Below are 11,088 nucleotides of genomic sequence, written 5' to 3'. Positions count from 1 at the left end.
AGAATACAAGACCTGTCCAAATGGCATAAGCATTATCTGATCCTCGTAGTGTTCTTCTATGTGTAATTGCATGTGGTCTCAAGAGTAAGAAAACATCAGGTATATTCTAGATCAGTCACTTTCTGCAGTCAATCTAATTGATGAGAAAGATGTGTTTTGGCAAGGGTGATTTGTTCCCCTACAAGTGTGCTTCTTCTACATTCATATTCTCCTTACAGTACAAAAATGCAAGAGTCAGACTTCTCAGTAAAAAAACTCCATGCTCATCTTCATAGGCCTATGGGTATGACAACATAGTAGATCACAATACAATTCTGAGCTTAAGCCCCCTGTGTTAGCCTTGGATCCTGCAATGTTAGGACTAAGTCTTCCTTCCATAGGTTGCCCTTAACTTCAGAAAGGAGTCAAAATTTGGGGGTTCCAGGTTCACCTGAAGTACTGACGGACTCTAAATTTGAGATTATTCTTCAGATTCAAAAATTTACTAAAAATCACCCACAGAGTTCAGAAAAACCCTATGCATACAAAGATGACTATAAAGGATACACATAGGCTGAGGTCTGCATTGGAAGATGGAGGTCTCATAGAACTTTAGAACTTACATGCCTCTACCTATGACCATAGAGGACATCACCCTTCCAACATACCAGTGTGTGCAACTTACACTCAAGGTGTACCTAAGTCAGTACTACTATCAAAGCATTCACCTGCTGTTGAATTACCCTGACTTTTTGCATTCCCTTCCAGCATCCTCATAAGCAAAACATTTCCATTATGCTATGCAACAATTCTGGATACTTTTTTTTTCCTATTAGAGTATTTCTCTGATATCCTTTAAGATCTCGGGGTGTCTCAGATTTCAACAGGATTCTACATACTTCAGATTTTAAGTCAGTTTTGATTAATGCCCACTAGAAATGTAATAATTGTGTCTTAAGTGGAAATTCCTAACGTATTTTCATAGTTCTATAGGGAGGCCTCTACTGAAGCCAAAGAATGTTTGAGAACCTCTGAGGAAAGAACAGGGTGATCTTGTATAATCTAGTAGATTAGTCTGTTTTTATTGCTATAAAAAAACAACTGAGGTTAAGTACTTTATAGAGGATTTGAAAATTCAAGAGCTTGGCAGTGATATCTGCTTCCCTGTGACAGAATCCCTCCTGGCTGCAACACAACATTATGGGTGAAAACCTTGGGGCTGCCCATGCAAGAAGGAGAGATCACATGGCAAGATGAAACCAGAGGGATTCAGAGGACTGGTATGCTATTTTCATACCACATCATTTTAGAGGGAACTAACCAGATGACACAGTTTTATTTTCAAATTTCAAATTAGTGGGATATAATCTTAAAATCCCCTCACCCTAAAATTTTCTCTCAAAAATTATATACTTCTATATATATATTTTTATTCTGAATCTAAAAAAATAAAATTTTTTCTATCTACAAAGGTCTGGAGATTCACAAATAGTGGGAAATGGGTAGGGTCAGCATTTAAACCAGAAATGGAATCTCATTTGAGTCTCAAAATGGTAGCTTTCACCCCAGACTTCTATGATCAATACAATTATTTGGGGTAGGTCATTTTGGCTGATTTAAGTATTTTCATAAACAGAGAATGTCAATGAGTGAGTCTGGGATTCAGTTTATGAAGTAACACATACATTTTTCAACAACACACTTGTAAAATACACTTATTTAGAGAAAAGAAGCACCCCCATAAGTGACATGTGCTCACTCTGAAGACTCCAAAAGAGCTGATCACCATGGTAATGTGGGATGATCATCTTACCTTGCATTCCAACTGTCCCTTGGTGAGCTGAGGTTCAAATTGGAAATCAGTGCTGTGGCTTTCTGGTTGTACCTAAGGTAGTCATGGGAAATCTGAACTGCTGCGGTGAAGGTATGTTCACACTGACATTTTGAAGGCTGATTCTTCAAAGGAATCAATGAACTTTTAATGAATATATTTTCTTCTTGATTTTTTCATGTCCCACACTCAATCTTCTTTCCTGAATTTTTAATACTTCGCAATTTTGTTTTATCACTTAATTTATATACGTGATTATTCTATCTAACTGGTTACTTTAAAATTTTTCTTAAACTGAGTAAAATGGATCTTTCCTAATGCCAATATCATGTGTACTCCTTGAGTGAAGAGATAAAGAGGGGGAGGACACTCACCTTGTTTTCATGAGATCAAAAAAAAAGTGAGAGAGAATGAATATGGATGCTAAGTAAGGCAATATATATCCCATGATGGGCAAGTAGAAGCCAAATTCTTCTCAATGTATATGAGAATGAAAAAGTAATTTTAGAGATGTCTAAATCAAGACATTTGTAAAAGGGCAAAATGACTGAGATTTATGGGGAAGTTTCCAGGTGGTTGATGAGTACAATATCCCTAGTGTTTGGGAGTTACTGGGACAAAAGCAAAAAGGGCAGTGTGTGAGGTAAGAGGAGTGGACACCTGATAATGGAGGAAATGAGGGCTTGGTGGAGTTTAGGGAGGATCCATCGATGGAGGTTGACAGGTTGTAGTTATAGGTGGGTGAATCTAAGGAAGATAAGTCTCTGGCACCTGACCCTGAAGGATCTAGAAGCGAGGAGGAAGGATAGGAGCAGGATTATGCCTGATCAGAGCTGGTGCATCTGCAGAAACCCTGTTTTCAGCCAGAACTGTGTCCATCTGCTCAGATGATGGCTCAGAATATAAGTCTGCAAACGTGGAGAGGGGTGCTCAGAAAATATTAGTTTACAGAAATGGGGGCAAGTCAACTTCTAAACGGATCCACCAGAGCACCATCCAGGGTATCTGTTTTCCCCCATAATTCACACTAATAGCTCATCCAGGGCTGGACAGCAGAAGGAAACAACTCTTGGCACAGCCATCAAGTAGCAGTTGGTTTAGAATGGCCTGAGTTCTGAAACAGTTTGCCAGGCACACACAGCTCTGCCATCTGGGTGGTCAGCTGCACATCAGGAAGGTGCTCTGTGAGGCAGTTGCAGTGAGGAGACCCTGGGGGGATGGCATGCTGCAGTGAGCTGCCCCTCACCGCTCAGTTCCTGGGCTGGCTGCCTGCACCTCTCCCACATTCAACCCCTCCCCTGGCAGTGCCTGGCAGAGAGAATGAAAATCCTCGCACTTCTGTGGCCTCTTCAGGTCATCTGATGCCTGGAACACAGTCTGGACTCTCCTCTCTTCCCTCCATCCTTCCCCTAGTCCTCCATGGTCTCTCAGCCCTGGTTCTCAGGTCTCCCATTCATTCCATGCTCTTTCACCCCTTTTCTCCTTCCTGCTAGGACCCACATCCAAGAACTGCTGAGTGGGGCACCTCTGCTTCCTAGGGGTCTTAGTACATGCATGGAAGTTTAGGGCCTGGACAGTGGCCCTGAATCGGGCCTGAGAGCATAAACGAGCTGCTGGCTGGGACGAGGAAGATGGTTATGCTCAGGCAGATGATGTAGGCCTCCAAAGGCTCCAACCTTGCCTTCATCTTTGCCTTCTGGCCTTGTCTCTACATCATCAATCTGACTCTGGGTATTGGAAACACAGACCTCACTATGACACAAGCTCCACGAATAATGTTGACAGAAAATGTGAAAACTATAGGACATGATCAGGCTGTGCACTCATAAAACGCTACCCTCAATGGCACAGATTATTTTAAGGCAATAATTCAAGTGACAATCTTGTTCGAACAACAAGGTATCTCCCAGAAAACTTCACGTATTCACCATTCCTTCCCTGCCAGGAAAAGCTGCCTTACATGCGGGGATTTCTCAGTGTCCTTGTAAGGGAATCAGTTTTGATGAAGTTCAACAACTCTTAAGTATTTGGATATTGAGCCAGGAGGTCACTGGAAGCCAAAAGACTGTAAACCCAGATGGAAGGTAGTAATTCTCTTTCCTTTCCGCAACACCATGAACATCTTCATTATTTTTATTCCAATGCTTCAGAAACAGCAGCAGGAATTTGTCTTTTATGTCATTGAACAGAGTGGCACACAACCTTTTTTTTTTTTTTTTTGGGTGCTGGGGATCGAACCCAGGGCCTTGTGCTTATAAGGCAAGCACTCTACCGCCTGAGCTATCTCCCAGCCCGGTACACAACCTTTTTTTTTTTTTTTTGTTTTTTGTTTTGTTTTTGTTTTTGTTTTTAAAATAGCATTTATTTTTTAAATGTTAATGTGTGCATTACAGGAAAAATAAAAACACAAGCAAAGAACAAAGTCATTCAGTCACAAGCAGCTTAGTTGGATGTGTCCCTCCAGGTCGTGCATATACATACACAATGTCCCATTTGTGATTGAGATTGTAGTGTGTATCATGCTTTTCCACACATCATGAATATTCACCAATTCAAAATCCCAAAGCTACATGAGTATTTTTGATAACCAAGAATACACTATACCAACTCAATCTGTTATCCTTTATTGGGGACAAAAATTTCATTGAAGACAGAAATGACAACAGGCCTCTAGGATAGACATATTGGCAGAGTTACAACTAAAATAATGCATTCCCTTAATGCTCAATTTTTAAATGAGACAAAGCAACAGGATACACCAAGCTTGTTTCATTACCAGATTTCTACTAAAGTATTAGCAAGAATGCATGTTCCCAGTGAATTAAAGTATTCCTATAGTACAGCCAGAAGATGCACACACCAGTGGCTCACATGGAAATGTCAATCCTTGAGCACTTGCTCCTGTCTTTCCCTGTGTGCGCCCCTGTGCCCCTTTGCTGCCAGCCTAACGAGCAAGTCCTGATACACAAAGCCCAGAGACAAAGCAATTCCATGTCCCAGATGCATCTTTTCTATCAATTATAACTAAAAGTTATTTACAAATTGGCTAATTCACTAGCTCTACTTTTTATGATTCACTGTTACCCTCAGGACATCTAGAAAGCTTAGATGTTGTGAAATAAAGTATGAACTTTGTGCACAATAAACACAAGTACTTTACCAAAAATGCATATAGATCTATGGTTATAATCTAAACCTGCCTTCCAGATATGGAGCTACTAGCAAAGAGCATGTCCCCTCACCCTTTCTCTTCTCCCTCAGCACCATTTCAGTGACTAAATTCAGGACTACCCCTAGCTCCAAGAGGTGGATTAACAAGGGTCATTCCCAGAAGACAGTTCTTCCTAAAAACTAACAAGGATATTTATATAGGGATTATTTTGCTACTTCTAACAAACTTTGGGCATTAGGACTTATCCTTTAATACCCAGCAATACTAACTAAAATGCACATATAACAATGGCTAGACAATCGGAACTAATCTAAGGGCACAGAGTGCTTCTCTATGCATACTTTCTCATTCCCCCACCCACCACCCAGTGAATCTACCACTCTTCCAAGACATCAAGTTCAACAATTCCATTCTCCTAAATGGCAACCATTCCTATACAGTAACAAAAAATACTTAAAAGGCATTACTTTAGTCCTTAACTTTTACCATGTGTTGTGCACCTTTAAACATCTAGAAACACTAGATGTTTCCAACAAGGACCTAAGTTTTAAACTATACATACAGTAGTATTGAATAAACTGCAACTTACTGAACAAAGGCTACACTCTGAAGCAAAACTCCCTCTTTTTAAAGGCTAGAATTTGAAAGTGTCTTCCAAACAAGAACATTCTGGCCTAGAACCCTTCCCCTTCTAGTTTCTTATCAACACAGGGGGGTCAGATATATGCATCTGTAATGCTGAGAGATGACTAACAATTTCACTTCCTAAGTGGTTTTAAGAACAGTCTTTCCTATGAATTTAACATGAAGCATACTCAATGTGTTAGTTTACTAACTTTACTTGTCATACACTGGCAACCTGTTTAACATCTAGATAGACTAGATGTAAATTAGGACTTGTGTCCTTTATATACACTATTTACATAGTAAAACAAAACTCAGATATAAGAGACAATGGTTAATCTTGCTTCACAGAAAATATGTTGGTATAAAGCCCTTTGCATTTTCTTTTCCTTCTTCCTCCCTGAACAGCACAAATACAACGTGTACTGCTCAGAGAACTGTTTTGATCATTCCATTTCTAAAAGACAGTTGTTTCATTATGGATTTTAACAAAAAGATATCTACAAAATGTTTTATTTACTACCTCTACTTTTAACATACTTTGTGCACTTCTAAACATCTAGAAAGACTAGATGTTTCAAATAAGGACTTAAGTTTGTCCACTATGTACATAGTAGTGTTAAATAAACTACACACATGTAACAATGGTTACATCTGAAAGTGTCTTCTAAGTAGGATCACTCTGGCCTAGAATCCTTCATTTCTTCCACTTCCTTCTCCTATGTCACCTGTGTCACATCTGAGTGTCACATGATGTTATAATTTCACTTCCAAAAGTCCTTTTCAGAAGACTGCCTTTCTATGAATTTTAACACAAAGCGTACAAAATGTGTTAGTTTACTAACTCTACTTTTGTCATACATTGGCAACCTCCTTAATATCTAGAGAATAGATATTATAAAATTAGGACTCCTTTGTCCAGTATATATACAATATATACAGCACAGCAAAGTTAAATGAAATGCACATCACAGGGCAATGGGTAAGCTGAAGTTTTCTAGCACACTCTAAACAAAACATCCTTGCAACTTCTTCCCTCCCACCTCCCTCAACCCAGTGAACAAGTACAGACAGTATTCTGTTCAGAGGTGGCTTAACAATCCCAAACAGTATTTCCCATTACTTTTTAAAAGCTATTTACAAAGTTTTAATTCTACCACTTCTACTTTTAAATATATCAAGCACTTCTAAATATATAGAAGGACTAGATATTCCACATAAGAACCTGTCCACTATGCACACAGCACTGGTAAATAAAATTGCACACGTAGCAATGGTTAGAATCTGAGGTATTTTCTAATATGACCATTTTGTCCTTGAACCTTTCTATCCTCGCATCCCTCTCTCTTTCAGTCCAGTGGACAATTACAGGCATATGTAACACTTAGAGATGGCTGAACAAATTCATATTCAAAAGTCATTTACAGAGGACAAGCTTCCCCATGAATTTCAACACAAAGTGTACAAAATGTGCTAATTTTACTAACTACTTGGTCATACACTGGCAACCTCTTTAACACCTAGAGACTAGATGTTGCAAAACTGGGACTCATTTGCCCATTATATACACTATATACACAGCAAAACAAAATGCATGAAACAAAGAAAATTGATGTCTGAAAATGTCCCAGGTATGAACACACTAACATTTTACCTTTTGCAATTGCTTCCCTCCCACCTCCTCCACATCACTGAACAAGTGCAGACAGTACTATACTGCTCACAGAGGTGGTTTAACAGTTCCCTTCCCCAAAAGACTATTTCATATGAATTTTAGCAAAAAGATATTTACAAAGTGATATTTTACTATCTCTACATTTAACATATATCGGGCACTTCTAAACATCTAGCCAGACTAGATGTTTCAAGTAAGGACTCAGTTTGTCCACTATGTACACGACAGTCTTGAATAAACTGCACACATGTAACAATAGTTTTAATTTTAAAATGTCTTCAAAATACGAGCAAAATACGGGCCTGTCACTGACCCAGTGGGCTATAATGATCAAAATTTTCAGAAGACAATCCTTCCTAGGAATTTTAACACAAAACATACAAAATTTGTTTACTAATTCTACTTTTGTCATACACTGGCAACCTCTTTAACATCTAGACAGACTAGATGCAGATTAGGATTCACTTGTCCTTTATATACACTATATACACAGCAAAGTAAAACAAAACCCATAGACATAAAGTACAAGTCTTAGCTCACGGTAGGCACACCCAAGGACCAGCACACAACTCTGTACGACTCAAAAGGGGGTTTGGCTACTGCCCCCCCAAAAAAAATTTCATAAGAATTTTAACAAAAAGAAATGTACAAAACGTGTTGTATGTTACCACTTCTACTTTTAACATATATCAGGCACTTTAGAACATCTAGAAAGCCTAGATATTTCCAAAAAAGTACTTATCATTTTCAACTATCTATACAGTAATGAGGAATAAAATGCACACACAAAACAATGGTTACAATAGGAAAATGTCTTTGACATAAAATCAGTCTGCACAGGACCTCCTCCTCCTCACGGTCAGTCTTCTCCACTTCCTCCAACCCCCTTAACAAACGTGGACACGTGCAGCTCCAGAGATGGGCTAAGGAATCCATTCCAAAGCCACTTGCAGAAGACATTTCCGATTTTTAAAAACAAAAGGCCATTTACAAGACGTTATTTTCTAACCATCAGACCTCGGCAACCTCTTCACATTGAGATGTCCAGACGCAGCACAGGTTTTAACAGGTTGGGGGCAAGTTGAGAGCAGCTTTTTCATATTACATACACAGGCCTTCTACACACGGCCAGGACCTCTCCCCAGGATGGCGGCCACGTACATGACGACCGCTTCTCTCGGGAGAAGGCACCCCAACCGCCCGAGGCCGCGAACCGTTCCACCCGTCGTCGACTTCGGGGCTTCGCTCACCTTCCGGGAAGGTTAAGGCCTTTGTTCGCCTGTCCCGACCGGGCGCGGTCTCGAGGAGCCGCCCCGCGCGGTCGCGGAGGGCCCTCGTCTGCGCGGCTCCTCTGTCCAACTCGCGGCCGAGCTTTGGGGCGTCCACTCTCCTCCGAGGGCCCTCGAAACCCCTGCCGGCCTCCGCGGCGTCCCGGCGGCCGCCATTCTTCTCGCCCCGCCACGCCCGCCGCCACCCAAAGGCGCCATGAGCTCTGCGGCGGCTTCGGCTGGGACGAAGCAGGACTGGGCCCCGAGACCCGGCCGCCCGCGGGGTCCGGGGGCCGGGATCCGACAGGTCGCCGCCGCCATCAGGTCATCCAGCCAGGGGAAGAGGCTCGCAGGTCCTTCACAGGCAGGGCCAGCCAGTGGGCAGTCGCAGCGGGAGCTCCGGATGTCTGCAGGGAAGAGGCCGCGGCCTGTCCCCGGGCCCCCCAGCTCACCCACCGCCGGCCGGAGGCCACAGGGCCCCAGAGGGCCCGGAGAGCAGGCCGCACTCGGTTCCTCACCGCGCTCTCGGCCGGAACTCTGCACACAACCTTTTAATCCTGTGATGCTTTTCAAGTGGGCTTCAAGGAGGCCATGAAGGACAACATGTAGAACTGCGTGGTCTTCCATGATGTGGATCATCTACCTGAAAATGACCAAAACTGTTATGAATGTGGAGAAAGGCCTGCCATTTTGCAGCAAAGCTGGATAAATATACGTATATTCTGCCATATGAAAAGCTTTTTTGGTGGTGAAAGTGGACTGACAGTGGAAACAGTTGAGAAACATCCATTCTTTGCCTAATGCATTCTGTGGATGGGGAAGACAAGGTGATGATCTTTAGAACAGAGTTCACTATGCTGGATGTGATTACATCCAGCCCAGAGGATGACCAGAGGAGACCTAGGAAAATACAAGTCCATTCCTCATCATCGTCATCGGAAGTCCAGTTTTTAGGCAGTATAAATCACTATGATAGTCTAAGGAGCATCAGTACATGATAGGTTGAGCAATTTATTATACATACCAAACGTACTGGTTGATAAGTTGTATACAAATATATCTGAGAACTTCATGTCAGAGTTAGCTCCAATCCAAAACAATCCAAAAGAAGTAGCTCTCCTGGCAGGGTAGAGCACAGTGCTGGAACATAAACTTGGAGTACAGTGTTAGTGGAGGTCAGCAATTGGATGTCTCAGTGCCCTCATCTCTGAGAAGAGCCAGCAGTCTTCAAGGTTGACACTGCGGGGATTAGACACATTCATCTTTCTTAATCCCCTCCTCTCTGCTTCCCTACACACCCCATGGCCAGCACTACAAAATACAGAGCCCTTACTGGAGATTGGAAGTTGAGAGAGTTCCCCAATAAGAGAAAGTTTTTTATACTGAAATCCATAATGTAATTCAAGAGAAGTCTTTTTTTTTTCCACTTTAAACACGTTTTGTACATATGTGATGTAATTTAATGTGTTCAAATTGTTGAGAAATAACATGTTACAGTTTTGCATGTAATTGATTATGCTTTCATTGAATTTTTATGGACACTTTTATTTGCATGGGAAAAAAAAACACTGTAATTTTATTTCACTAAACAAAGCTTATCACTTGTGTGAGATGAAGGAACTGTCAATAATTGACAGTAAGTTAATACAGCAACCTGTTACTCTAGGTTTCATCTTTTCATCCCCAGTGTCTAATATGGAAGAAGTCCCAGCTTTTGTAGGGCATTAAAGGGAAAGAAGAAGGGAATTAAACAGCTTTTATTCCTGCCAGAATTACCTGTTTTTTTTTTTTCCTTACTTGCAATTTCATCAGAATTTGCTAAATGACAACCATATTGTTTATGTATAGTGCATGATTATTACTGAGAAATTCTGAAAACTGTGACTGACATGCTGTAAAGGACCTATTTATGTTGAATTTCTTTCCTATACCCTGGTGTGTCAGGGATTCTGTGCCTCAAAAAAGGTTTCCAATGTTGTTTACTCTGTATTTTTTAATATGCATAGTTAATAGGAGTTTTATTACTTCTAGTTCAGAAGAGCCAATAAAACCAGTATCTTCATTTTTAAAAAATTTGTTTTCTTTTAAAAGAAGGAGCTACAGAAAACCCAGTAGTACTTATACAAATGAACTGTACTATTGGATAAGATATTAAATATACTATTTTAAGAAGGTAAATGCTTAGTAGACAAAAACAAATTTTAATTCTCAAACTTTTAGAATTTCATTTTTGAAAATTAAAATTACATCTTTAATGTAAGCCAATTTCATTCAAACTATTTTTTCATTTTCAAGAATTTGGGTAATTACTAACATTTTCTTGTTAAAAGTATAATTTAATAGAGGTATCTTAACATGCATTCTCAGTTAGTACTGATATTATAATATGACACTTTGGAAGACAGGTCCAACTACCTGATACCAAGTATATTTATCTTAAAATCAGGCAAAGTTTCCATGGCAAATATCACAAATCTTTGGTAGGGGTACTGGGCTTGAACCAAGCCATTCTTTACCACTGAACCACATCCCCAGTTCT

At 40.5% G+C, this 11,088-nt stretch overlaps 3 protein-coding genes and 2 pseudogenes across 11 annotated transcripts in view; 2 read left to right on the top strand and 3 right to left on the bottom strand.

The window, feature by feature from the left end:
* LOC124991706 (immunoglobulin lambda-1 light chain-like) overlaps positions 1 to 11,088 on the bottom strand; it is a 1,192,366-nt gene that overhangs the window by 762,436 nt on the left and 418,842 nt on the right. The window lies entirely within an intron of this gene.
* LOC124991707 (immunoglobulin lambda-1 light chain-like) overlaps positions 1 to 11,088 on the bottom strand; it is a 1,154,667-nt gene that overhangs the window by 766,895 nt on the left and 376,684 nt on the right. The window lies entirely within an intron of this gene.
* The window catches only part of LOC124991709 (immunoglobulin lambda-1 light chain-like), a 981,515-nt gene that overhangs the window by 771,410 nt on the left and 199,017 nt on the right, over positions 1 to 11,088 (bottom strand). The window lies entirely within an intron of this gene.
* LOC124990491 (zinc finger protein 264-like) overlaps positions 1 to 11,088 on the top strand; it is a 264,954-nt pseudogene that overhangs the window by 171,825 nt on the left and 82,041 nt on the right.
* On the top strand, positions 3,442 to 9,680 carry LOC124990496 (beta-1,4-galactosyltransferase 6-like; annotated as a pseudogene).

The sequence above is a fragment of the Sciurus carolinensis genome, chromosome 8 (genome assembly GCF_902686445.1).
Source record: "Sciurus carolinensis chromosome 8, mSciCar1.2, whole genome shotgun sequence".
Classification (NCBI taxonomy): domain Eukaryota; kingdom Metazoa; phylum Chordata; class Mammalia; order Rodentia; family Sciuridae; genus Sciurus; species Sciurus carolinensis.
Note: the sequence above shows the minus strand (reverse complement) of the source record. Positions and strands in the feature narration are given on the sequence as shown.